The 27,486-nt window shown below is 37.3% G+C and overlaps 1 protein-coding gene across 1 annotated transcript in view; it reads right to left on the minus strand.

Moving 5' to 3' along the window:
• The window catches only part of FRYL (FRY like transcription coactivator), a 242,080-nt gene that overhangs the window by 187,904 nt on the left and 26,690 nt on the right, over positions 1-27,486 (minus strand). Inside the window, exon 2 of the mRNA XM_061192247.1 lies at positions 16,349-16,525. The gene's annotated coding sequence lies outside the window, so the exon portion shown is untranslated. The remainder of the gene's footprint in view (positions 1-16,348; positions 16,526-27,486) is intronic.

The following is a 27,486-nucleotide window of genomic DNA, read 5'->3' on the forward strand; positions in this document are numbered from 1 at the left end:
ATTAAATAATCCAAATTCTCTTGTTGCTTAAATCACATCTTGGTACCAAGTTAGGCACATCATAAACAATTCTTACAGATTAACAGTTAAGATCCACCAAAGTGTTTATTTGTACCCAGAGGCATGCAAGCAAGACCAGTGTAATGAAAACACCACCTTGCTGCACATCTTTATGTACTGGGGGAAAATATCACCTCTGTATATTTCTAATTGGTTAGAAAACACTTTACCTTGGAGTCAGGTCATGATGACAAGAGAGCATAGCGAAAAGAATAAGTAATATATTTGGGCTGGGCTTCCCTGGTGGCTCAGTGGTTGAGAGTCTGCCTGCCAATGCAGGGGACATGGGTTCGAGCCCTGGTCTGGGAAGATCCCACATGCCGCGGAGCAACTAGGCCTGTGAGCCACAACTACTGAGCCTGCGCGTCTGGAGCCTGTGCTCCGCAATAAGAGAGGCCACGATAGTGAGAGGCCCGTGCACCGCGATGAAGAGTGGCCCCCGCTCGCCGCAACTGGAGAAAGCCCTAGCACAGAAACGAAGACCCAACACAGCCAAAAATAAATAAATAAGTAAGTAAAAAAAATATATATATATATATATATATTTGGGCTGTTCCCCAGGTTTAAAGCAAGGGTGAAATAGACTAGGGACATGTTTTCTAAACTCTTTTCACTGCAGTAAAGGAAAAAAATGCACTTTACATAAATGAACATGTAATACATTTTATGTAACAACCCAATATATATACACCCACATGATACATTTGAAATAATATGTAATACACTGTGATAGTCTCTCACCTATTTTTAAAAAGTGTTATAGTTAAAATGATTTCTTGACTTCATAGTTTTAAATACCTGAACTAAGAAATTGGCCTGAAAAAAAAAAAAAAGGCCTGTATCTCCTCCTGTTTACCAAATAAAAAAGATGAATTCCTGTCAACCCTTCATAGAAAAATGACATTAGTACTTATCTGGGAGGATAAGGAGTGGGGGACAGGAGACACTGAAGTGGGCAGGAATCAAAGGACTGCTGCTTAAACACACACACACACACACACACACACACCACCCCCCAAGAGAAGAGAATCTCTTAAATCCCTTCTTGTTCTAAAATTCTGTGGTTCTAAGAGTTAGCTCTGAGATTATGAGCTCCTAAGGAGCAAGAAATTCACTTTACATCTCCCACAGTGCCTAGCAAGCCAACTTTCATAAAAATAATAAAGCACTAAATAAAGATTAAATTCAACTAATAATATACAAAATAAGCATAAATATAAAGGTTTCTGCCATTTAAATGTATGTTTTCCACACTCTATTAAATGTAAAATCAATGCTATTGTATATTATTTGCAAACTCGCAAGCATAAAAGTGTTAAAATATATATGTATTGTGCAGGTATATATGTGTGTATATATATTAATATATGTGTCACAAAACGAATACTATTCGTGTTACTTTGCCCATAAAAGGTATAAAAACAATTCACTGTAAAATTACTCTAAAACTCAGAATCAAATTAAACTGCTAACTTTTAGTTTCAATAATACCTTTTTTTCCCTACATCCTTAATGATATTATTTGTGAGCAAAGAAATGAGCTATGGGCCCAGTATAAAAGCAAAATAACAGTAGAGGACTGGACAATGTATAACTTTTATAACTCAACCATGATTTTTTGTATTCTAAAGTCTACCAGTTCTTGGTTCAAACAGTGTCCTCTGCTTTTGTCTTAGAAGGATAGTTTTCTCCCACCCCCCCCCCAAAAAAAAAAAGAGTCAATGACATTGAAGATTTTTCCTATATAAATTAACTTTCAATAAACTATGATGGCTTAATTCAAGTGGGGGGGAAGATGAAAAAGGAGTCTATGTAAAAGACTTCCAATTTTAAAGCCCAATAAAACCTTTTATAAATAAGGACAATACGGTCAATCCTTATACCTTTTATAATGTTATAAAATGCCATATGATGCAATAAAGGATACCCTTCTCACGACAACCTGAAAACTGTAACACAACTGTCACTTTCTTTCTGTAAGCTTTACCCAAATTTCCCATTTCTCTGAGGTTTTGAATTAAATTATTTGGAAAAAAAATCTAGAATTTTACCAAAATTAACATAACTTCTGATTTTTAAGAGGAAAATGTTTACAAATATGTTTCTGTTACTTAAAAGAATAATGTATTTTAACAGGCCAATTCCAAATTTCCAGTTCTAGTTAACATTTCTCGCTTTTTCTTGGATTTCTGAATTTTGATTACTACTAACTAAAATTAAACATACCTTTAAAAAGCTACATGGAAAAGGACTTGAATTGTTCCTTGAAAAGAAATAAAGGAAATCGAGAATTTGCATTGGCAGAAGAGAAAGAAATAAGAATGGAAATACAGGATACACGGTAGAATTAGCCCCTCTAGAGGTTTTTCATTAAAGAATTAGAGAGGATGTGGAACAATATAATTGGACCAGTTAATGCTGAGGAGTCTCCACAAGCCACAGGGAGACGTGCACTTAACACAGACTGAAGATCCACCCTGAGCTCCCAGAATCTGCACTAAGTGACACTAACACAGACACGACCACCACCAACCAGGAGCTTACAGACAAGCTGGAAGAGAGACACATGGGACAACCCTTTTTAGATGCTTTGAGAGAAGTTACCTAAATATGTTCAAGCTACAACTGGGTACAAGGGAGACAGTCATCAATTTATGTGGAGGGTGGGACAGGAAAGATATTGCCAATGAAGCGGTGCTCATAGCCTCCATTGCCAGGAAGTAACTGGAGCTACAATCTACAATGACATGAATGGCTTTTTGCCTCTCTTTGAGGAGCTGGCTAGCTGTTGATAGAAGAGCCATTTAAGTGACATATTAAGGCTTAATAAACATGACTATTTCACCACAGGCCTCCAAGCCATGATTTCCCGTTGTGACAGGCTCCAAAGTTGGGTGCTATCACACACCCTCTGAACTGCCCAGCCGTGCCCGGCTTTATCACCCGAAAGGTTATCCTGGGATTGCTTCCTCCCTGTGTTTATGAAAGAAAGTACTGTGTCGGATGAGGTTTACACCGATTGACAATTCGTCTCATTCTAGATATTTATAAAGGATAATAAGCAATTTATTCGGATCAACATCCTCTGTACGGAAAATAACACATTTCAAAGTTAGTAACAAAACAACATTCCAAATCAGTTTGGTCACTATGGATGACCATATAGAACATGCCACAAAGCTTAATCTTTCACATTCCAGTACATCCAGTAACTCTAAAAGGACTTGCACACAAAAGTCAAAAAGCTCCACCCCACCAATAGGCTTTATTCTTCACAGTGGTTAAGTCAGTCTAAACAAATTACAAATATGGGAGGGTAGAATTCAGAATTGGTTCACTGCACCCTAAGAAATGGTGCCCTAGAAATCCAAATTAATTAAGTGACCAATAATAATAAAAATAACTACCACTAATTACTGAGGGCCTACTATGTGTGAAAAACTAGGTTAGGTGCTTTACATACGTTACTTCATTTTAACCTAAACAAACCCATAATTTCTGTAAATGTTCACCTTTGCAGCTGTGGAAACTGACAAGACTAGTAAATAAACTGAGAAATACTGCACATCCGGATTCTTTTATATTTTAAAAGAATAAGCTGTTATACAGAGTTATATGAGATAAAGTTCTCAAATTAAAATGCAATTATGATTTCAATGTTTTTATATTGATTCTGAACCTCAGAACAAAAGCAAGAGAACTTTCAAAAAAGGATAATTAAACATAATTAACACATAATTTATCTTAAATATTTCATGAAGAAAGAATAAATTTGCCTTATCAAAAGTAAAAAATAGGAGGAAAGGGAGAAATCATATTATGGCTAACAAATCATAGAGATGCTTATTTAAAACTAAATTCAATCCTCTTCTGCTAATGTCTCACTATTAATTTAAAAGTCCAGGAACAATTTTATAAAGGAAAGTGACATTTCTCTGTCTCAGCCAGAATTATTAAAATAATCTTTAATCTAAAATATATGTTTCCGGGCTGTCCTGGTGGTCCAGTGGTTAAGACTCCACACTTCCACTGCAGTGTGTGTGGGTTCAATCCCTGGTCGGGGAACTAAGGCGGCCAAAAAATTAAAAAATAAAAATAAAAATAAAAATAAATAAATAAAATATATGTGTCCCTAAGATGGATGCTCACAGGTACAAAATTCTGTGTCAGCAATTTCTACATTACAGGGAAAACCTGACCAAGTATGCAAGTTGCTGTGTCTGTGGTTTAACTGCAACTTCCCTCCACTTAAATCATCCTTTTTCTCCTGGGTCCCTGCATGCCTCTTTTCCTTTATTCCTGCTCTATGTTGAGAAAAGTTTTGGTCCCTGGCTCAATTTAGTGGATTCAGGGTCATTGGAATTATGCTTTTTGAATGTTGACTCTGGACCAACTTCCCAAAAAACTTTAGCATTTCTAGAAACGTAACACCAGGTACAGTATAATAAATGAAAACAGACATAATTCTACTACCTTTACTAGCCCAACTTGATAGATATATCAAGCTATGTAGTAAAGGACACAAACACTGAATAGACATAAACCTAAAGGAACTGGCAGTGTGGTGTGACTCATCCAGCTCTACGGCCACCCCTAAACTGTCCTAGAAGGAGACTGTTCTAGAAAGTTCCAGTATGGTACAAATGGAGTTATTATAAAACAACAAAAGCTTACCTTTTAATATATCAGGCTTCTGAATTAATGTTGTGATTATATTTGAAGCTGTAATATTCATGCAGGATTTAAAATGGAGAGTACAAAGTGAGGAACTGAGTCATTTCTCCCACCTCATCAGGTTTTTTTCACCCTCACTTACTTAGTTACATAAATCCTACGTTGAATGCAATATTTCACTTACAACAATTTTATCTTTCAAGGCTTTCATAAACCTGTCAAACCATGAGCTGCTTGAAACATTTTTTGTTTTACAGATAGTTTTAAAAATAAAATCTTTCATCACTCTAAACTTGAAGATCACAGTACCAAATGATAATTTGATTCTTACCTATAAGCACCTGCCCTAGTTAATATTTCACAGTGATTTTTAAAAATTCATATTCCAGAAACTAAGACTTAATGTCCTAATTTAATCTGAAGCAAGCTCATTTAAAATTTCTATTAAGATATTTTTACCTTAAAATAATACAACCAAAATACTTCTCATTAGTTAACATTGCTGAAACACCCAAAATTTGAAAAGTGACTTTAGGAAATTTAATTTAAAAATAGCTTTAAAAGGTTTAGTTTCTACTGCATTTCCAATGACAAAATTAAATCCCATTTAGTATGGAGGCAAAATGATTATAATCTCCCAACCCTTTTACTGCATCAATAGGTATTAGAAATCAAAAACAGTCATTTAGGGCTTCCCTGGTGGTGCAGCGGTTGAGAGTCTGCCTGCCAATGCGGGGGACACGGGTTCGAGCCCTGGTCTGGGAAGATCCCACATGCCGCGGAGCAACTAGGCCCGTGAGCCACAACTGCTGAGCCTGCGCGTCTGGAGTCTGTGCTCCGCAACAAGAGAGGCCGCGACGGTGAGAGGCCCGCGCACCGCGATGAAGAGTGGCCCCCGCTTGCCGCAACTAGAGAGAGCCCTCGCACAGAAACGAAGACCCAACACAGCCAAAAAATAAATAAATAAAATAAATAAATATAAATAAAAAATTTTAAAAAAACAGTCATTTAATTCAAGAGGTGATCCAAAGAGACTTAAAAGTTAGATTAATATCTGAAAAGTACATGTAAGACAAATCTGTAGAAACCCCATTTCCCTTATAAGTTCAGAGAAATGACCTCATATAAGAAGGCAACACAATGTATGTAGCACAGTTACGCAATACAAAGCTATATTAACTTAGACAAAGTGACTTAACCTCATTTATAGGAAGAAAAGGAGAGAGGGAAGAAGGGAGGGAGTAAGAGAGGAAGAGAAGAAAACCTGTTAGAATTTTAAAAGGTGGGACACATAAAATCATTTTGCAAGTGTGTAGGTAGTAATGATAGGACCCTTCTCTTCACAAACGAAACATACTGGCTGGCCCCGATATACAAACAAAACCACATATGAGAATCAAGTATATTAAACTTAGTCAACATGCAGACCACTACTTTTAACCTAGCGAGGTACCCGGTCAGAAGTTGTCTAAGTGGACAACTAGTCAGCAGGATACCTCAGGTAAAAGCAGAGGTACATTTAGATATGCTACATAGTCATGGTTTTATTGACCCCTCCCCACCAGCATGGAAATTGAGTATTAATCCTCTATATACCCCCAGTAAGTCAGAAAAACTCTCTGATATTGCCATATAAACATATTTTTGCCAAACTAGTATACAGAGTTTAAGTATTATCTGATATCCACTGAACTGTAAAGACTGTTTCAAAAGGCAAGTCAGATTTTACTATTTCTAAATGAGGTCACTCCCTGAAGGTTCAATACAAGATATTTATAAACTTGTACTTGACACTTACCTCTTTTTAAAGAGATTTCAGTGAGGGATCTAAGCACATGGAATGATCCCTAATCTCCTACAATTCAACACATCTACTGAGTTCTTGTCTGTTAAGAAAATGAAATATGCACAATACTTTGCACTCCAAATAAATACAGGAGTGCTTCTAATACAACACAGGCTGTGATGAATCTTAGAACTGACGTATCAACAAATGTTAAAAGTCAACCTGACTGAGGAGATTTAAGGATTAGGGGAACAGTTAGGATCTGAATGGAGACTTTAGGGGAAAGAAAAAAAAGAGAGAGAAGGGGCAATAGGGTTCAAGAGGCAGAGATGTCATGACAGAAGATGAAGATGAGTTTAAAAAAAGAGGTAGAATAATATCGGTCTTGGCTGCCTAAAGAAAAGTAGTCTCAGAGGAGTAGACCTTGAAGCTTAAAGAAAATGAGAAAGGCTTCAATTTCAGGTGGGCTTTCATTTTTCTGCAATGAGGGAATGTGTTAGGGTTCAGAGACTACAGAGAAACAAAACCAATAGGATAATATAGATATAGAAGAGGATATTTATAATGGGAATTGGCTCCCACAATTACAGAGGCTGAGAAGTCCTACAATCTGCCACCTGCAAGCTGGAGACCTGGGAAAGCCAGTGATAAAATTCAGTCTGAGTCTAAAATTCAGCCTGAGACACAGAGGAACTGATGGTGTAACTCTCAGTCTGAAGCCAAAGGGGGTTGGGGTCGGGGGGTGAGGGTGATGTGCTGCCGGTTTAAGTCCCAGAGTCCAAAAGCCCAAGAACCAGGAACTCAAATGTCTGAGGACAGGAGAAGATGGAAGCCGCAGCTCAAGGAGACAGAACAAATTCACCCTTCCTCTGCCTTTTGGTTCTATTTGCATCCTCAATGATTGGAGGACGCCCACCCACACTGGTGAGGGAGGATTTTCTTTAGTTTACTGATTCAAATGCTAATCTCTTCTGGAAGCACACTCACAGACACACCCAGAAATAATGTTTTACCAGCTCTCTGGGCATCCTTCAGCCCAGTCAAGTGGACACATAACATTAACAGTCACAGGGAGGCACCAAGAGTTTTCGAGAAAGAAAGTGATATGAACAGACCTGTGATTTCTCAAAGTTCACTTCTGAACCAGATTGGCTGGTGAACAGAGACTAAAACAGCGTGGGACCAATTTGTAAAAACCCATCAGAGTAGTCAGGAGGTGACTTTCTGAACGAGGGCAGTAGATATAAAAATATGGGAAGAAAGAACAAAGCACCAGAGTAGAACTGAAAGAATGTCACTAAGAGAATGAATGCGACACTTCCACTTTTCACGGTTACCACCACGGCCTCCGCACCAGGCTCCTCACCAACCTCTACACACAACCCCTCCACCCCTAGAGCCAGAGTGATCATTTTACAAAGTAAATCAGTTCACATCTCATGGCCCTCCACCCCTTCTCCCTACATGCCAGCCAAACTGGTCTGATCATTTCCTAGAAGTTCAACTTCTTTTCTGCCTCAGGATCCTTCCACATGCTGTTTCCTATATCTGGAACCCCAATTTTTTTCACCAGGTGAACCCTAACAGACCTTCAAATCTCAGTTTAAATGTCATTTTCTCTAAAAGGCTACCCCCCCAACCTCTCCAATCTAATCACGTGTCCCAGCCCATAAATTCTCTCTTGAAATACTTACCACCCATTGAGACATGGGTTTGTGTGTATATTTGTTTACTACCCATTCCCCCATCAGACTGTTCCCTGAGAGCTAGGATTGTGACTATTTGTTACCTGGTGCCTAGTCCAGTACCTGGCACTTGGTAGGTGCTCAACAAATACTTCCTGAATTAATAATAAATAAACCACAAAAGATCACTCCAAGTTCCCAAGTAGGAAAATGGTAATGCCATACCTGACAAAGGGAACACAGGAATGTCAGGTTTGTGGATAAAGTTGAATCCTATCTGGGGCATGTTGAGTTTGAAGAAATGGTGGGATAGGTTTGAGCTGCAGAAGTGGAGTCAGCAAATACTGAATAATGATTTAGCCAGAAGATAAAATGTAACACTAATGGAAAAGGATGAGAAGCAAAACAAAGCAAACTAAAAGCAGATTAGAGACTACCTCTATTTAACTGGCAGGAAGAAGAAAGCAAATGGACAAAATGTTGATATTCCTAATATGTAAAGAGCTTATAAAATAGAAAACACCAACAAACCTAGAGAAAAAGAGCTAAAGAAATGGACAGTTAACAAAAAAAGAAATGCAAATGCCTCTTAACCATATAAAAAGATACTCAGCCTAATATGTCCAAGATAAACATGGTATGTTATGTCTAAAAAAATCCATAGTTGATTTAAATGGTTCTGAAATGTCTATGAATAAAACTTTAAAGTTAAAAAAAGATATTCAATCTCACTCATAATGAGAGATGAAAATTAACACTACAATGAGGACAAAAAACCCAAAATTCTAACAATATATTCCGTTGATAAGGTTATATATACACAAAGAGGCACTCTCGTACATTACTGATGGGAACACAAAGAGATATAATTCTTATCAGGATAAATCTGGCAATATTTATAAAACTGTGTACTCATTTACCCTTTGACCCTGCAATTCCACATCTAGGAATCTGTCTCAAATGTACAATGGCAAAAATATAAAGACATATATATGAATTACAAAGTTATCCATTGCAGTACTATTTACAAAAAATTAGAAACAATCCAAATGCCCATCATTTGGGAACTGGTTAAATAAGCTTTGTTTTTTCATTCATGCAATGAGATATTATGTAGCTATAAAAAGGAATTAGTAATTTACTACTAAGGAGTGATCTCCAGAATATGTTAAGTGAAAAAAGCAAGGCATATAATATTTTATCACTTGTCTAAGGAGGAATATGAATACATAGCCTACTTATATTAAACTTGTTTTTAGAATATAATTACTTAGAAAGAGAAAGAGAGAAAACGGTAGAGAAAACAGAGATAGAAGTTAGACTCCTTTGAATAAACCTTGTTTTGTGGATTTGACTTTGGAAACATGAAACTATTATACATGATTATAAAACAAAATTACGTTTTAGAACAGTCATTAAATATCAAAAATAAAATAAGTTAACTTAGGGACTTCTCTCGTGGCACAGTGGTTAAGAATCCACCTGCCAATGCAGGGGACACAGGTTTGAGCCCTGGTCTGGGAAGATCCCACATGCCGCAGAGCAACTAAGCCCGTGTGCCACAACTACTGAGCCTGCGCTCTAGAGCCTGCGAGCCACAACTATTGAGCCCGCGTGCCACAACTACCGAAGCCCACGTGCCTAGAGCCCGTGCTCCGCAACAAGAGAAGCCACTGCAATGAGAAGCCCGCGCACTGCAACGAAGAGTAGCCCCCACTCGCCACAACTAGAGAAAGCCCGCGCACAGCAACGAAGACCCAACGTAACCAAAAATAAATAAAATATAAATAAATTTATTTTAAAAAATTAAATAAGTTAACTTAAATGTATACCCTGTTGGTGGCAGAACTGTACAGAACAATTATTAAGACTGACTTAAACAGTGTGGTGGCAGCCTCTAGGGACCCAATGATCCCCACATCCTGGTATCACACTGTTATATAACTACCTCCTCTTTAGTATAAACTGGATTTGGAGACTTGCTTCTAAGAAAAGAATGCAGTAGAACACCAATATTCATAGAAGTGTTATTCACAATAGCCAAAAGGAGGAAACAAATGTCCATCAACAGATGAACGGGTAAACAAAATGTGGTATATACATGCAATGGAATATTATTCAGCCTTAAAAAGGAAGGAAATTTTGACACATGCTGTCATGTGGATGAACCTTGAAGACATTATGCTGAGTGAAAAAAGCATGTCACAAAAGGACAAATACTGTATGATTCTACTCATGAAGTACCTAGAGTAGTCAAATTCATGAAAACAGAAAGTAGAATAGTGGTTACCAGGGGATGTGGAAGGGAAGACTGGGGAGTTAGTGTTTAATGGGTAGAGTTTCAGTTTGGAAAAAGTTCTGGAGATGGATGGTGGTGATGACTGCACAACAACGTCAATGTACTTAATGCCAATGTACTTAATGCAATGTACTTAACTATACACTTTAAAATGATTAAAATTGTCATTTTATGTTATGTATATTTTACCATAATAACTTAAAAAATAAATAAAAGAATGCAGCATACGTGTTGGGCTGTCACTCTAAGAACAGGTTACTAAAAAGGCCATGGGTTCCATCTTGGATACCCTTTCCTCCCTTGCTCCAAGCTAACAACCAGTGCCATGTTGTTAGCTGCCCCATGGAGAGGCCTGAGGGACTGGTCTCCAGCCAATGGCCAGAAAGGACCTGAGACCTACCAATGATCACATGAGTGCATTTGAAAGCACCCCAAAAGGCTCCTTTGTGGCTCCTCCAACTGATCCCTGGGATATACACAGCCCTAGCTAACACCTTGATTGCAGCTTTATGAGAGACCTTGAGCTAGAGGCACTCAGTTAAGCTGCACCCCACAGAAACTGACCCACAGCAACTGTGAGATAATAACGTTTGCTGTGTTAAGTCACTAAGTTTTGGGGTGATTTGTTACACAGCAACAGATAATGTTTCCTACAACAACATGGATTGAGAAAAGAAGGCAGACAGAGACAAAATGCTGGTACTGCTATTCTGAGACTGTTGTGTGTATTATGGGGGTACTATAAATGAGTAATTATGAAATATTCTAATTGTATTATTCTTAGTATCACTGAGAACTAGAATTTTCAGTTGAAAGATACAGATGTAAAATAAAAAGATTAACTAAAAATCTTATAGTATTGAAACTGAATTGGAAGTATCAGTATGAATTCATGAGGTACTCTTATCATAAAAAAAAAATTTTCCCCTAGTTCTGACTACCAAAAAGGCCTAGAAACAATGGTCAACCCACTAGGAATGAGAATCCCTAGAGCTCAAACTGTGGTCTTGAAATTCCATTCCCCAATGAAGGAATCAGGGCTCCTTGGAGAAACTATTGACACCAGGTGTGGGGAGGAAATGTACATGATGAGCCTGGAGCTCCTTGTTATACCAGATAATCAAGAAGCTATCAAAAACTACTAGAGTCATGTCAAAATAACTCAGTAAGCAAATTTAAAAGGCTCCCACTGGCCAAAGATTAAATAATTTGAGCATCAATAGGGTAATTACCATAATGAATTTTTTAAAAATCCAATATGTTTAAATCTAAGAGTATATAATGAATCTGGAGGAGAAGGGGAGACCTTAATTAGTCACTGTTGGAGAAAGCTAATATACCCGATTCATTATTTTGAAATTCGTAAGCCAAGGGAAACTGGCAAGCTTTTGTCTAACATTTCCTATACAAACTGTACTACCATGTAACAAACAGTACACATGGAATAGCTTCTTTATAGAACATCTCACCTAATAAATGAACAGTAAAGTTACAATATTAAAATTTTCCAAACCCTAATGATTTAATAGACCTCAAGTAGGGAGCCCATCACCTGTTTTTGTAAATAAAGTTTTACTGGAACACAGCCATGCCCATTCATTTACATTTTGTCTATGGTGGCTTTCTCATTACAACAGCAGAGTTTAGTAGTTGCAGCAGAGGAGACCAGATGGCTCACAAGGCCTAAAATATACACTATCTGCCTCCTTACAGAGAAAGTTTGCCAACCCCTAATCTACAGCATGGAGGCGAAATGGCAACTAATCAGCAGAAAAAGAGAGACAACTAGGCATTGTGTGCACCAGAGAGACACCTGCCCAAAGACAAAGACTTGCCAAAAGAATCTGAACTTGAGTCTGAGCAAGTCTCTAGATCCAATGACCAATTAACAGGAAATACAAAGGTCAGATGTGTATGCTTAATCACTTCACAGGAATGTAATCAGAAACATCCACATCTACAAGACAAAGACCCAATTTGTTCAACAAATAAATTTTAGAGACAAAAAGGGAGGGGAGGTTGAAACTTTAAGAGAAAAATCAACCAACTGCAATGGAGGAAGGGCTTATCTAGACACTGATCCAATCAAGTCAACTGCTTTTAAAATGTGTGAGGGGAATTCCCTGGGGATCCAATGGTTAGGACTCCATGCCTCCACTGCAGGGGGCATGGGTTCGATCCCTGGTCAGGGAACTAAGATCCTGCATGCCATGTGGCATGGCAAGCAAATAAATAAATAAATAAATAAAATGTGTGAGAGAATTGGAATTAACACTGATTGGATATTTCATTATATTGGAATTGTTGTTTTTTTAAGATTAATAATGGTATCATGGTTATATTTTTTTAAAGGGTCTTATACATAAGGATATGTACTGAAATAGAAATAAATTTTATGATATCTAGGATTTTCTTTAAAATAGTACAGGAATGGGAGGGAACTCAGTGAGAGATTGAAAATTTGGCCATGACATGATAATTACTGAACCTGAGTCATGAATACAAGGGGATTCATTACACTAGTCTGTTTACTTTTATATGTCTTAAATTTTCCGTAATAAAAATTATAATAAGGTACATAATTTCTTCTTTAGACACAGAAAAAATTCTGAAGTGAAAAGAAGAACAGGTCAGGAAGTACGCTAGATAGCCCCAAAAAGACAACTTGGGGCTTCCCTGGTGGCGCAGTGGTTGAGAATCTGCCTGCCAATGCAGGGGACACGGGTTTGAGCCCTGGTCTGGGAAGATCCCACATGCCACGGAGCAACTAGGCCCGCGAGCCACAATTACTGAGCCTGCGCGTCTGGAGCCTGTGCTCCGCAACAAGAGAGGCCGCGATAGTGAGAGGCCCGCGCACCGCGATGAAGAGTGGCCCCCACATGCCGCAATTAGAGAAAGCCCTCGCGCAGAAACAAAGACCCAACACAGCCATAAATAAATAAATAAAAATTAATTGAAAATTTTAAAAAAAGACAACTTGACTGTGACAAGGTGTGGGGTCTTCTAAAGGAAGGGTAAGAAGCCAACCTTGAAAAGAACCAGTTTAGAGATCAAGTAAATGGCTGCCTAGTATATCCAAACTTAGTTATGTGACCTTTTCCAACTGCATCAAGCAGCTGGAACTAGGAAATATATACATGGCAAATTAACTTAGGTTTGAGATTTGGACAGGTTCCTCACAATGTTAAAAAGGCAACAGAACATAAGATGCTGCTGCAAATATGATCATGGGGTTTGGGTGAGTAGAAAGCAAATGAAGCTAGGAGATAGCTAACTTAACTATAAAAACAAAATGCCAAGAAACTACAAGTCATAATAAAGACAAAGAAGAGATTCAAAAAGTGTGGCATGATAGAGGGTTATGATCATGAGAGGAGACTCCAAGACCACAGAAATTTAACTAAGTGATGATGTGATCTAAGGCAAGAAGTGACGGGGTGTAAAACCTGGGGGCTCCAGTCCTGGTGAACTAATAATGCTAGTTTACTAGCAGGTTTCAGCTACCTGCCAAAAAATCGTACCCTTCTCCCAAGCTCATTTTAGAAGGTATCTGTATTTTTTTAAAGGGTCCCAGGATTAGAATCACTGGTGTAAGATGTAGTGATCCTGGAAAATACTAAGATGAAAACAATGGATGCTAGACAGGTCAAGGAAACATGATGAGAGCCACTAATAAGATACGAGAAACAGAAAGGGAACAAATGAAGGGTCAAATGAAGGAAAATTCCAGAGGTCAAGAGAAGAGAAGGATAAGAATGTGGAGAAAAAATAAATAAAAGATACGACCTTCAAAAGAAAATGACTGAGGGATTTCCCTGGTGGCGCAGTGGTTAAGACTCCGCCTGCCAATACAGGGGACACGGGTTCAAGCCCTGGTCCGGGAAGATCCCACATGCCATGGAGCAACTAAGCCCGTGCGCCACAACTACTGAGCCTGTGCTCTAGAGCCTGCGAGCCACAGCTACTGAGCCCACGTGCCACAACTACTGAAGCCCGTGCGCCTAGAGCCCGTGCTCCACGACAAGAGAAGCCACCGCAATGAGAAGCCCGCGCACTGCGACGAAGAGTAGCTCCCACTTGCCGCAACTAGAGAAAGCCTGGGCACAGCAACTAAGACCCAGTGCAGCCAAAAATAAATAAATAAATAATTTTAAAATATATTTCTAAAAAAAAAAAGAAAAGAAAATGATTTTTAGTGGGGACCTTATTCTAACCCCACAATTCAAAGAAAGTAGTCTAAAAATATCTCTATTGGAAAGGCTAGAGAAGAAAAGGTATCCTCAAAAAAACAAACATTTATCAATTTGTTCATAACAAAGTGTTAGGTGTATGAAAGCAGCAAAAAACCTTATAAACCATTTAGTTAATTCACTCATTTCATAGATGAGAAAACCAAGGGCTACTAAGACTAATAACTTACACTCAAGAACACTGTGCAATTAATAGTTAGAGTTAGAGCTAAAACGTACCCCATTCTTCACTCAACCTCCCTGCCTTGCATCCTCATCTAATGCCATGGTTTCTATTTGATGACTTACCTCTTCACAATGCCAAAGGTCATTGTGTATTTTTATTCATAAACAGCAGGCATTTGGTAACTATTTGTTGACTGACACTCAAAATGAGTGTTCGATATTTTACAACAATAATTTTATTTTAAAGGTTTCCCACTTCAGCAACTTGCTCTGCTCAATTTTACTCCTCTGCACCCCCCCACCAAAAATGTGTTTTGAGTAAATCTCAGAGATGTTCAAAAAACATATTGGCTAACTAGCACTTATGCTTCCAAAAATTCTTAGAATATGAAAAGGGACACACAGTGCCATGCTATAAAAAGAACAGCTGGCATTACACACCTCTCTCATCAACTCCATAAATGTGCACATAATTTACAATTGCTAGGAACAGGATGTTCTTGACCCAATGGACTCAAGATACCTAAGTAGGTAGGAAAAGAGAGCAACAGGAAAAACTACCTCAGCCTTATAATAAGAGAATATACAGACCTAAAGTTGGAATCTGTGGCTCTGGCAAAATGAAAACAGAACCAATAACAAATCATAAAATACTAACATTTACAACTCACTTAACATGCAATTTCTTGTTCAGCACTGAAATTACTCTATTTTCACAGCTTTTTTATTTCTTAAGTCCAAAATTTTATCATTCCATAAAACAGTTTTCTTCCCAAATCAAACTACTTTTAGTAAGCCCAGTTTTATAAGTTCACTTGTGGTAATAACCACTAAAAGTGGTAATCACCTATAGCAGTAAATATATACATAAATTTAAATCATTATTTAAAAAACACTTGGAGTTAAAATCTCTAATTATGAAATAAATATAAACTATAATCTTGTGACATCAATAACTGCCACTTGTATCTCAAAATGAAAATGAAATTATTTGTAAAATATCAATATGTAATACAGAGCATGTAAAGTACATATACATAAAGGTGTTTACATATTTTTATATTTATTCCTAGCAATTGTAAATTATGTGCACATTTATGGAGTTGATAAGAGAGGTATGTAATGCCAGCTCTTCTTTTTATAGCATGGCACTGTGTGTCCCTTTACATATTCTAAGATTTTTTGGAAGCATAGGTGCTAGTTAGCCAGTATGTTTTTTGAACATCTCTGAGATTTACTCAAAACACATTTTTGGGGGTGCAGAGGAGTAAAATTGAGCAGAACAAGTTGCTGAAGTGGGAAACCTTTAGAATAAAATATTTTTATTCCATACCAAAAGAGAATGCAGCATAAAAAGGGGGAAGGCAATCTAAATAAAAATTGATTTACAAATTTCTATTAGTCTTTTTTAAAAGTACATATCACTTACCACTTAGAAAGGGTTGTTGAGGCACAGAGTTTGTAGAAAAGCCACCAAATTTGGAAAAGATCCATCTAGAAGCTTTTTTCAATCTGGAGCTTGTACTTTATAGGCACGCAAGTGGGCACACTGGTGCAAAGCAGTAGTGATTCACCATGTACAAAGCAGAATGTGGAATGTTAAAGGCTGAAAGACAAAAAAAAAAGAGAGAGAGAGAGAAAAGAAATATGCTTGGTTATTAGTAACAGCCATGTTTAAAACAAAAGCTGTAACATTTTAACAGTTTTCATATAACATATATCATTATTGAAGTTAGTTTTTATAACTTGAGAATTTGGCCAAGAAGAACTTACTTATAAAAAAATGTCAACTGTATAGGGAAAGAATTTATCTGGAGAGAAAAAACAAAAAAATGAGAATTTGTCTTTTTTTTTTTGGCCTCGAAGCGTGGCTTGTGGGATCTTATTTCCCCAACCAGGGATCGAACCCTGGCCACGGGAGTGAAAGCGCCAAGTCTTAACCACTGAACCACCAGGGAATTCCCAGAATTTGTCTTTAAAAGTTCTAATTTAAATTTTTTTCACCACCTATAATATCTTTCTCAAGTATATTACAAATTTCCTCACCATCTAAACATAATTACCTGTTTCTTGATGACACAAGGGTCATCACCATGAGTTCTTCTATAGTACTTGAGGATACATATATTATGGGATTTGAGGTAATGACCCTAGGACTATCATTTTTCAAAAGGTACACCGAGGAACCCCAAGAAATGAGCACTCTCCATTGCTGGTGGAAGTGTCAATATCTACAAAACCAAGAATGCATTTATTTTTTGACCCAACAACTCTCCTTCTGGGACATTCTCCTACAGATATAATTACACATTCACAAAATAAAGTGTGCAGCAAGATTATTGTGGGATTATTTGTAAAAGTGAAACACACTGAAAACAACTTAAGAGGACTGGTAAAATCACCTATGATACATCCATTAGAATGAATACGGTGCAGCTGTAAAAATAAATAAGGAAGCACTCTGTGTACTTCCATAGAAACATCACCAGAATATGCTAAATAAGCAAGGTACAGAAAAGCAAGGTATATGTATATATATGTTGTTATATTCTGTGTTTTTAAAAAGGGGAGGGAAAGAGGGAAGTAAGAATATCTATTCTTATTTGTTAATTTTTATTAAAAAGCACTGTAAAGATACATAAGAAATTGGTATAAAAAAAGGGGGGTTACAGTAAGGAAACAGGGATGGAAGTTAAGCCTTTTCAAAGTGTCATTTTGACTTTGAAACATGTAAATGTTCAAACAATATAAAATTTAAAACAAGTTCCCCAAATAAGCTTAATTTTACTCTTTCATCCCTTTTTTATAAACACATGAGCTATTATATGATTAGTGTAACAAGGCTACTTTCCTGGAAAGTTGAATGGCAAATTATTTCCTTGTCCTTCAGAGAAACCCTTTTCTTTCCTACTGGTAGCATTCTACATATATTCAGTGCCTACTATCTTCCAGCAATACATACATCAGTGAACAAACTCAAAAAAATCCCTGCTCAATTCACCTTAAAACTCAATTGTTACCCATTTACTCATTGCTAGTGAAGGTACAGTAAGAAAGGAATACATATACACTGCTAGAGGAAATATAAATTCTGAAAAGCAATTTGTCAATATGTAACAAGAATCTTTAATACGTTCATAGCTATTGATTGACCCAATAACTTCATTCCTGAGAACTCAAAATGCAGACCGAATTTTACATACAAATTTTTTTACATTATTTATAAAGAAAAACTGTAAGAAATATAAATGTCTGAAATAGGGTAACAGTTGGCTAAGTTATGGTTTATTCAGCAGACAGAATACTATGCTGCAGTTAACCTAGAAGTAATTTCTAGTTAACATGTTAGATTAACCACAAAAATTTATTCCCACTCCACCTCCGGGCTCCTCTGAAATAATTGTAAAATTTGAAAAATTAATAAAAAAGAAGAACACAAAAGCCAAAGAGAACAAAAGAGACATTCTCTGATAGGATAAAATTAAAATACAACTTCAAAAAACATGGTGAAATGCTGTTAAACAACAAAAAAAGGCAGGACTCAAAATCATATATACTTTTAGCCATATTTTAAATATTACTTTAAAACATGGAGAAAAAACCCACTCAATATTATTTCTAAATAGTGATTTAAAAATAAATGATTTTTTCTTTTATCCTTTTCTATATTTTCCAAAATATCTACAAAGGGCATTTATTACTATTATAGTCAGAAAAATAAAATCACTTTAAAAACATATATATACCCACTAGGATGGCTATAATCAAAAAGACAGATAATAACAAGTGTTGGCAAGTGTATGGCTGGAACCCTCTCACACACTGCTGGTAGGAATATAAAATGGTACAGCCACTTTGGAAAACAGTCTGGCAGTTCCTCAAAAGTTAAACATGACCAACCATTCTCTCCCAGGTATACAGCAAGAGAAATGAAAAAATAACATCCATGTAAAAATATGTGTACAATAGCATTATTTGTGATAACCACTACACTACGGAAACCATCATAATAGCATTATTTGTAACAGCCAAAAGGCAGAAACAATACAAATGTCATCAACTGATGAATGGATAAATAAAACGTGGTATGTCCATCCAATGGATTCTGCCATAAAAAATATTGATACATGCTACAACACAGATGAACCTGAAACACATTATGCTAAGTGAAAGAAGCCAGTCACAAAAGGCTACATATTACATTATTCCATTTATATGAATAGACAAATCTATACAGTATAGAGAGAAAACAGATTAGTGGTTGACTCCGAACAGGGGGGAGGAGATGGGGAGCTAATGGACACGAGATTTCTTTTGGGGATGGTGAAAATATTTTAAAATCAATTGTGGTGATGGTTGCACAATTCCATCAATATAAAAAACCTCAAATTGTATACTATAAATTGGTGGCTTGCATGGTATGTGAATTATATCTCAATAAAGCTACTGTATTAAAAAAATATACATATAGTCCATAACTTCACCACTAACCAATATTTCACATATTATTCCTTATCACCTTGCAACACTACATAATAGGACAAACATTAGATTCAAGATAAAACCAGACTCTTGCCAATCCTAAAACCATGGACAAACCATAACTCCCAAGTTTCAATTTCCTTTTTGGGGGAAATGGGGAGTCCTCTCTGGTACACCATCTCATTTTTCTCCCAACAATTGAGTCGCATGCCTACCAAGAGCAAATTATCTTATATTTGTTCCAAAATCTTTTTATGCCAGTTGTATTTACTATAATTATATAATTTAGTTAAACATTATATCAAAAACATGAGTGCAAAAAGAAAATGCTTTGCCTCTGAAAATTAAGCTGTACGATTTGAAAAAGGCAAGTTACTTTTAAAATATCCTAAAGAGAAGGTCTCAGCTATACATCAAAAGATTGATGACATACGAGCACTTATACACTAATCAACTATAAAATATTTAAGGCAGATATCCTTCCTATTATTCTTCATTTCAAACAAATTTTTTATTTAACCATTCTAACTACTGGTGATTGTACAATCAATATTGTATAAGAGAGATTCTACTCCATGTAAATTATTCGTATAAAAGACTAACAGAAGTATACTACTATTACTATTATTCTATCTCACACTCTAAAGACTGATGGTTGACCCTACTAAGTTGTCTCTTAGTGAGGTTGAAACTTTTCTATCCTTCAAGTTCCCAGGCCCACCATAGCCCTGTACTCTCTACAGATACCCTCATCTCTTAAACTGAAAGAAGATGCCCAATGTAAACTCTTCAAGTTCAGTTCAAGGCTGCTAAAGTCCCTCTTCCTGTCCTCTTGGACCCTCCAAATCCTCCCTTTTCAAAGCAAACTTACATCTGACCTGTATATTCAGATGACCATTAAGGAAAAAAAAAAATCTTACTTACGCTCATGCACCATAGACTTCTCTTTATTTCCTCTTACTACACATTTGGGCCTCTACTTTCTCACCTCTCAACTCATCAAGTCAGTCATTTACACTCTGACCCCAACTGCTGCAATACTAAAATACTCTTCCATCAAAAAAATTCTAAGTGGTCTCTGACCTCCCCTCTCTCACTACTCTGATGCATCTCAGATATTGCTGCCAAGTGCATATTCCAAATGCACAACTCTGATCACAAAACTCCCTGCCTTGGTAATTCAGTGATAGTACCAGTGCTTATAGAATAAAGTCCAGAAATTCCTCAGCCTCAGAGTCAAGGTCCTAATGGAAGAGAATAAACTGTTAGCCCATCTCCCTAATGTACTCTAGACTAGTCAGGCTGAACTCTGCTCTATGCAAACATGTCCCATTCCTTCCTACGCCCAGATCTTTCTTCCATCTGGAATGCCCTCCCTTTGTTTCTATGCATTAAATTCCTCTAAAATCATTTTTAAAGTAGAAAATCACTTTTTAAATCAGAGCCTTGGGTTTCTCAACTATAAGACTTTTTATAAGGATTATAAAGTATTAGAAGTATTATAAGTATCATTAAGCATAAACTTAGAACAATAGCCAGCAGATAGCACTCAACAAATGTTGTTACTGTTGTCCATTCAACATAATGAGGACTCAATAAATATTTTTTAAATTGACATGAGAGACAAAGCAAAACAAAACAAAAAAGTCTTTTCTATACTACACTATACTCTTTGCTCTCAAAGCAACAGTTTAAGATCTGACACCTCTGGAAGTTAAGATGATGAAAACTTCTGATAATCAATAGTTTTCAGTTTCTGGGAATCTCACACAGATTTATGATATAAGAACAACAGGGCTTCCCTGGTGGCGCAGTGGTTAAGAATCTGCCTGCCAATGCAGGGGACACGGGTTCGAGCCCTGGTCTGGGAAGATCCCACATGCCACGGAGCAACTAAGCCTGTGCGCCACAACTACTGAGCCTGCGCGTCTGGAGCTTGTGCTCCGCAACAAGAGAGGCCACGATAGTGAGAGGCCCGCACACTGCGATGAAGAGTAGCCCCCGCTCACTGCAACTAAAGAAAGCCCGCGCACAGCAACGAAGACCCAACGCAGCCAAAAATAAATAAATAAAATAAATTTATATCTAAAAAAAAAAAAGAACAGCAACCCACTATTTCAGATTTAGTCAAGAACAACTTGAGTTACAATCACTTCACGATATATTATGCTGCACACCCTAAACTTATACAGTGCTGCATGTCAATTATATCTTATTAAAATGCAAAGAAAAAAACAACTTAATTCACTAACATCTACCAAAAAAGAGGAGGGCAAGCCTTACCAAAATAGAGTAGTTTTATTATTCACTTTTTTTTTTTTTTAAAGAAAGACTTTTTATTATTTATTTATTTATTTATGGCTGTGTTGGGTCTTCGTTTCTGTGCGAGGGCTTTCTCTAGTTGCGGCAAGTGAGGGCCACTCTTCATCGCAGTGCGCGGGCCTCTCACTATCGCGGCCTCTCTTGTTGCGGAGCACAGGCTCCAGACGCGCAGGCTCAGTAATTGTGGCTCACGGGCCTAGTTGCTCCGCGGCATGTGGGATCTTCCCGGACCAGGGCTCAAACCCGTGTCCCCTGCATTGGCAGGCAGATTCTCAACCACTGCGCCACCAGGGAAGCCCTCACTTTTTTTTTTAAACTGTGTAAAATACACATAACATATAATTTACCATCTTAACCATTTTTAAGTGTACAGCTCAGTGGCACTAAGTACATTCACACTGTTGTACAAACACCACCACCATCCGTCTCCAGAACTCTTTTCATCTTGCAAAACTGAAACTCTGTACTTACTAGACAATAACTCCTCTTCCGCCCCCTCCTCCCAGGCCCTGGCAACAAGCATTATGCGTTCTGTTTCTATGAGTTTGACTACTCTAGGTACCTTATTTAAGTGGAATCATATAGTATTTGTCCTTTCGTGACTGGCTTATTTCACTAAACATGAGGCCCCTTCAAGGTTTGTTTGTGTTACTTACTTTTTCAGCAAGAACTTCAAAACCACACGAAGGACATGGTTTAAACATACTCTAGTTTAAACTCACGGTTTTAACGCACACTGTATTATATGGCACTAAACTGCAGATTTGGATGACTCAAATTACAGAAAGAAAGGGAAAGTAGAATAACATGTACCCAATTATCTGGTATGATACCAGGTATCAAACCAGGTGCATTTCACACACAATTAAGTCCACACAACTCTAAAGATGTAGGTTATTATTCTTCCCAGTTGGTAAATGAGAAAAAGGAGATTCAGAAGACCTCCCATGCCACTGCCCTATTTCCATTTTGTTTTCATCATAGAATTTATCACTATCTGACAGACATACATATGTACATACATTTATTTCCTTATGTGCAAATTACATGTAGGCAAAAAAAAAAAGTTGAGAATCACATTTATGCAACAAAGTTGTATCTATAATACAACATAGCTTGGAACCTGAACATTTTATAATCTCTAGCTTTTCTGAGATGCTTGTCCATAGGTACATTTCTTAGATACTCAGAAGTTGGGAGACTTTATTACTGCCAAAGATATATTTATATATATATATATATATACATACATATATATAGTTTCTTTTTTTTTTGGAGCAGGTATGGGAGGTGGGGGGCACTGGAGGACAGAAGTAGGGGATAAAATTCCAACTGAAAAGTCCAAGGGTTCAAGAAGGCCAGTCTCCAGTAAACCAAAACCTATTATTACAATATCCTCATCTTCTATGAATTTTGTTGTTTTAAATCGAACTTCACCTGAGGAATTTTCTACCAAGCATGAATTTACAATGGGAGGGGAGATACTAGTTTGTGACGGATGTTCTACTTACCCCTTGAATATATTCTCACTATAATATTAGCTATATTTACAGTACTGTGGATTTCCTTCTTCTGCTTCAGAGTGAAAAATATTCCCACCACCCTGTATTGCTACATTTTCTCCTTTAAAATTAGTTAAAACTTTTAATTACATTTCAAGAAATTAAGAACTAGATACCTAACTTTTAAATTTGTTAAACTATATTTTTTCATAATTTAAATGACAACTATCTCCACCATTAGAAGAATTTTAAATGTTCTGAAGAGAAATCAAAAAATATTAAGGGCTCCCACTAAATAAATTCCCACTTGTAACAAAAGTCTACATTTCCCATTAGCTTACTGTTTTCATAAAATAATTTCTTTTGATCACAGTATTAAAAATGTTACTCTCACAAAAGGAGTACTGTATTCACAAAATAATTTTATCTTTACTGATATAACAAGAAGTCAGCGGTTTCCTTTTTGTGGTAAACAATGGGCCTTGGGAAACACGTTCCCTGTTAAATGTCTTTCACATTTTTTTAAATACACAATTGGTTCAGCTTCCTAATAATCACCATTTACCAGAAGTGTGAAAGATAAAAATCTATCAAGATACACAATAAGACTAAGCAAGCCAAAAAGAGGAAAACAAAAGAAAATCACAAAGGCTCCCTGAAGAGGGTGGGGTAGAGAAAACTTCCAACCTAACCTCAACCACCTCCGGACTACTTTCTAAAAAACAGAACATCAATGTCAAGGTGACAAAAATCTCACATCTTTTTTCTCCATTCCTAAGGGATCATGCCCATTAGCATACAAACATACCATAATGATCACTCACCTTAAAGAGAATAAAAGGGGGGAGCCCTCCTCCCTCCTCCACCACAAAACCCCTGTCATGACTGCCCTGTTTCTCTGCTCCCCTTTACAATAAAAGTCCTCCAGACAACTGTCTCTATTCAGTATTTCACTAGCTCCCCTTCTTCATCTCATTCCCTCCTCTCTTCTACCCCCAGGGCCGCTGGCCAGTGTCACTGATGACCTCCACACCTCATGAAATCCCAAAGGTCAATAATCAGTCCTCATCTTAGTTGACTCCACGGCAGCATTCCTCTCCCGCCTTTTTGAAACACCTTCTTCACTTGGATGGCAAGATGCCACACTCTCCTGGTTCTCTTCCTCTTCCTCAAGAGCTGCTTTTCCTCTGCCTCTTTTCCAACTCAAAATGTTGGAGAGCCCAGGGCCAGTCCTTGCCCCTTTTCTCCACTGACATTTACCCCTGGACCTTATCCAGGCTAAAGGCCTTAAATTCGAATCTGGAATTTGTTAGCATATAGATGGTATCTCTAGCCCAGACCTCTCTCTACTGAGCACTAACCTTGCAAATTCAAATACCTGTCTGCACATCTAACGAGATGTCAAACACAACTCTTAATACAGCCCCCTAAATCTCTGCCTACTCCCAGCACTTCACTTCAGTAAATAACACCACGGTTATTCTAGTTGCTCAGGCCAGAAATCTGGCAGTCACTTTTATTCCTTTCTTTACCTCACACCCTCATATCTAATCCATCAGCAAGTCTGTCAACCCTGCTTTCAAAATACTGTATACCTGAAATCTGGCCACTTCTCTCCCATCCACTGCTACCACCTAGTCAGAGCCATCATCATCTGTGGCCCAAACAATTCATGCAGCCTCTTAGCTGATACTCCTGCATCTACTCACCCCTTAATTCTCCACATAGTCACCAGAGTGATCTTTTTAGAATATAAATTTATTCACTTGCGCTCAAAAATCCTCCACTGGTTTCCCATCAAATGCAGAAAAATATCCCATGGTCTCCCTAACGTTTCCTTTCCTCTATTCTAGCTACACCAGCTTTCCTGCTATTCTTCAAGTTGAAGAAGCTTATTCCCATATCAGGGCCTATGCGCTTGCTAATTCCTCTGCCTGGAAAGTTCTTTCCCTTGAGTATGCCTTGCTCCCTCCCTTCCTTCCTTTGCTCCCAGATGACTGCAAATGCTCCCACAAAGAGGCCTTCCCCACCATGCTACCTGAAATAACCAAAACCTATCACACTCTAGACAAACTTAGTTTTTCATCATAGAGTTTATCATCCAATATTTGTTTAATCTTTGCCTACATGACTAAAAAGCAAGCTCCAGAAGGGCAGAGACTGTCTTGTTTACATTTATAATCCCTAGCACCATCTCCTAGCTCACAGGTACACAATAAGCATTTGTTGATTAAATAAATGATGTCAAAGGTAATACATGATATGCATTACAAAAAAAAATAAACCAATATATAGACTTTCAAACATTTTATTAAACAAAATGAATATTAACTGCTTCATAAGGTTCCATTTTACAGCCTTTAGACGAGATAAGAGTAGCACAGAATGACAAAGGAAGAGGTAAACTTCTTGTCTTCAGTACGTAAATCCAATATATTTGCATACTCTACCTTATATACATTTTGAGATGTAACCTAATGTTTCCAGAAAATAACAGGTTTTAAACTGTTTCTTTTCTTCTTGTTAAAGACCTGAATCAACCTACATCCAAACAATTAGCTTAAAAGGAGGAATAATACTTAGAGGATAACCTAGGAATACATATTTGACAAGGTCAGCTCCCTGTTCAAATAGCCCCTGAGATAACTTAATCAACATAAAAGGGAAAACTCAAGCAACATTAGAAATTAAAAAGGGGTATCACCCCACCCCTGAAATTTTGAGCTTCCACAAAGATATTCTAAGGTAAGAACAATGGGAAAGGAGAAGTAATCTGCCCTGACATCAACCATTATTGCTGTGCTCGAGAGCGGCTTACAAGTCTACTCCACTGAGGTGCACCCCAGAAGATAATGCTCAATCCCTCCCTCCATCAAATTCACTGGGCTAAATACTAACTGCAACCTTCAACAGACTCTGACTACCCTTTAAGAGCAGGATAAGACAGAATGAAATCTCATGCCAGGCTGTGACGGAGCCTGTACTATTTATCAACACAGAATAGCATGTACACAAAAGAAAAATCACCAGTCTTAAGAAAAGAATTGGAAGATACAAGACTGATCAAAATGTTCTGAATTGCAAGGATAATGATCTTGGCAGACTTCTAAACAAAGGGGTGAGATGTGAAACCATTTGCTTTTCTAAGGTATTCACTCTCTTGGGGGGATAGAGTGGTAGTCAGGCTTACCAAAGGAATGTCTACAACCAGGCTTAGGGACTTGAGACTCCTTCTCTCAAAAAACAACAAATCAACCAGTAAAAAATGATAATAATAATAAAGATATAGAGGATATTAACAATATTACTCACTTTCCCTCTCCTTTTAGGCTTTCCTTCTCTCTCTTGAAGTCAGGCATGGTCATGTGATTTGTGTTGGCCAATGAAATGTGAGTAGAATTGATATATAAACTTCCAATGGAAGCATTTAACTGTTGGCACTGGGCTCTGTACCTCTCTTCCCACTGTCTCTGTAATTATGGTGGCAGGTGTTGATAATGGAAGTGCATTGCCAAACCTGTAGGCAGAAGACAACTTGCCTAAAAGGCATGAACTTGACATGAATGAGAAATAAATTTTTGCATTTTAAGCACTAACAATTTGAGGATTGTTTTCACTGCAGCATAAGCTAACTTGATTATTTTAAAATTCCAATAAAATTAATTAAAATTTGGCAAACCCAGAAAATCAGACAAGGGGAAGGATGTTTCAGAGATAGAAAAACATACAAACATGACAGCATAATGAGAAATGGTTTATAACCATAGAAACAGAAGATTTTAATGGAATATCCCTTCAAATATCAATAATTTCATCTTAATTTAAAAAATTTTAAGAATAGTAGGCTAGCTCTGGAAGGATGCACAAGACGCTGATAATACTGGTTGCCTCCAGGAAAGGAAACTGTATGGTAATAGGAAAAGTGAGGAGAGACTTCCGGTTTTCATTCTGGCATGAAAAGACACTTAGAAGTCACCACTCCGTCTTAAAAAAGTAAAAAGATAAACACATTGAAAAAGCAACAGCTCTTTTTAGATTCATAAGAGGAGTGAGGTCATAGGGCAAACCACTACTCCCAAAACTGGAGAGAGGCAGGTGCAGAGAATCACAACTTACGGGAACAGAAACCCATGAGCAGAAGCTTCCATGGGAACCAGTGCCAGGATAAGAAAACCTGAACTTTAACTGACAAACTGCTAGAGGCTCAGTGTGGACAACTCTGAGAGTTAAAAACTCCAAGGGAACCAATAATAGGGGGAAT

Source organism: Eubalaena glacialis, chromosome 5, assembly GCF_028564815.1.
Source record: "Eubalaena glacialis isolate mEubGla1 chromosome 5, mEubGla1.1.hap2.+ XY, whole genome shotgun sequence".
In the NCBI taxonomy this organism is placed as follows: Eukaryota; Metazoa; Chordata; class Mammalia; order Artiodactyla; family Balaenidae; genus Eubalaena; species Eubalaena glacialis.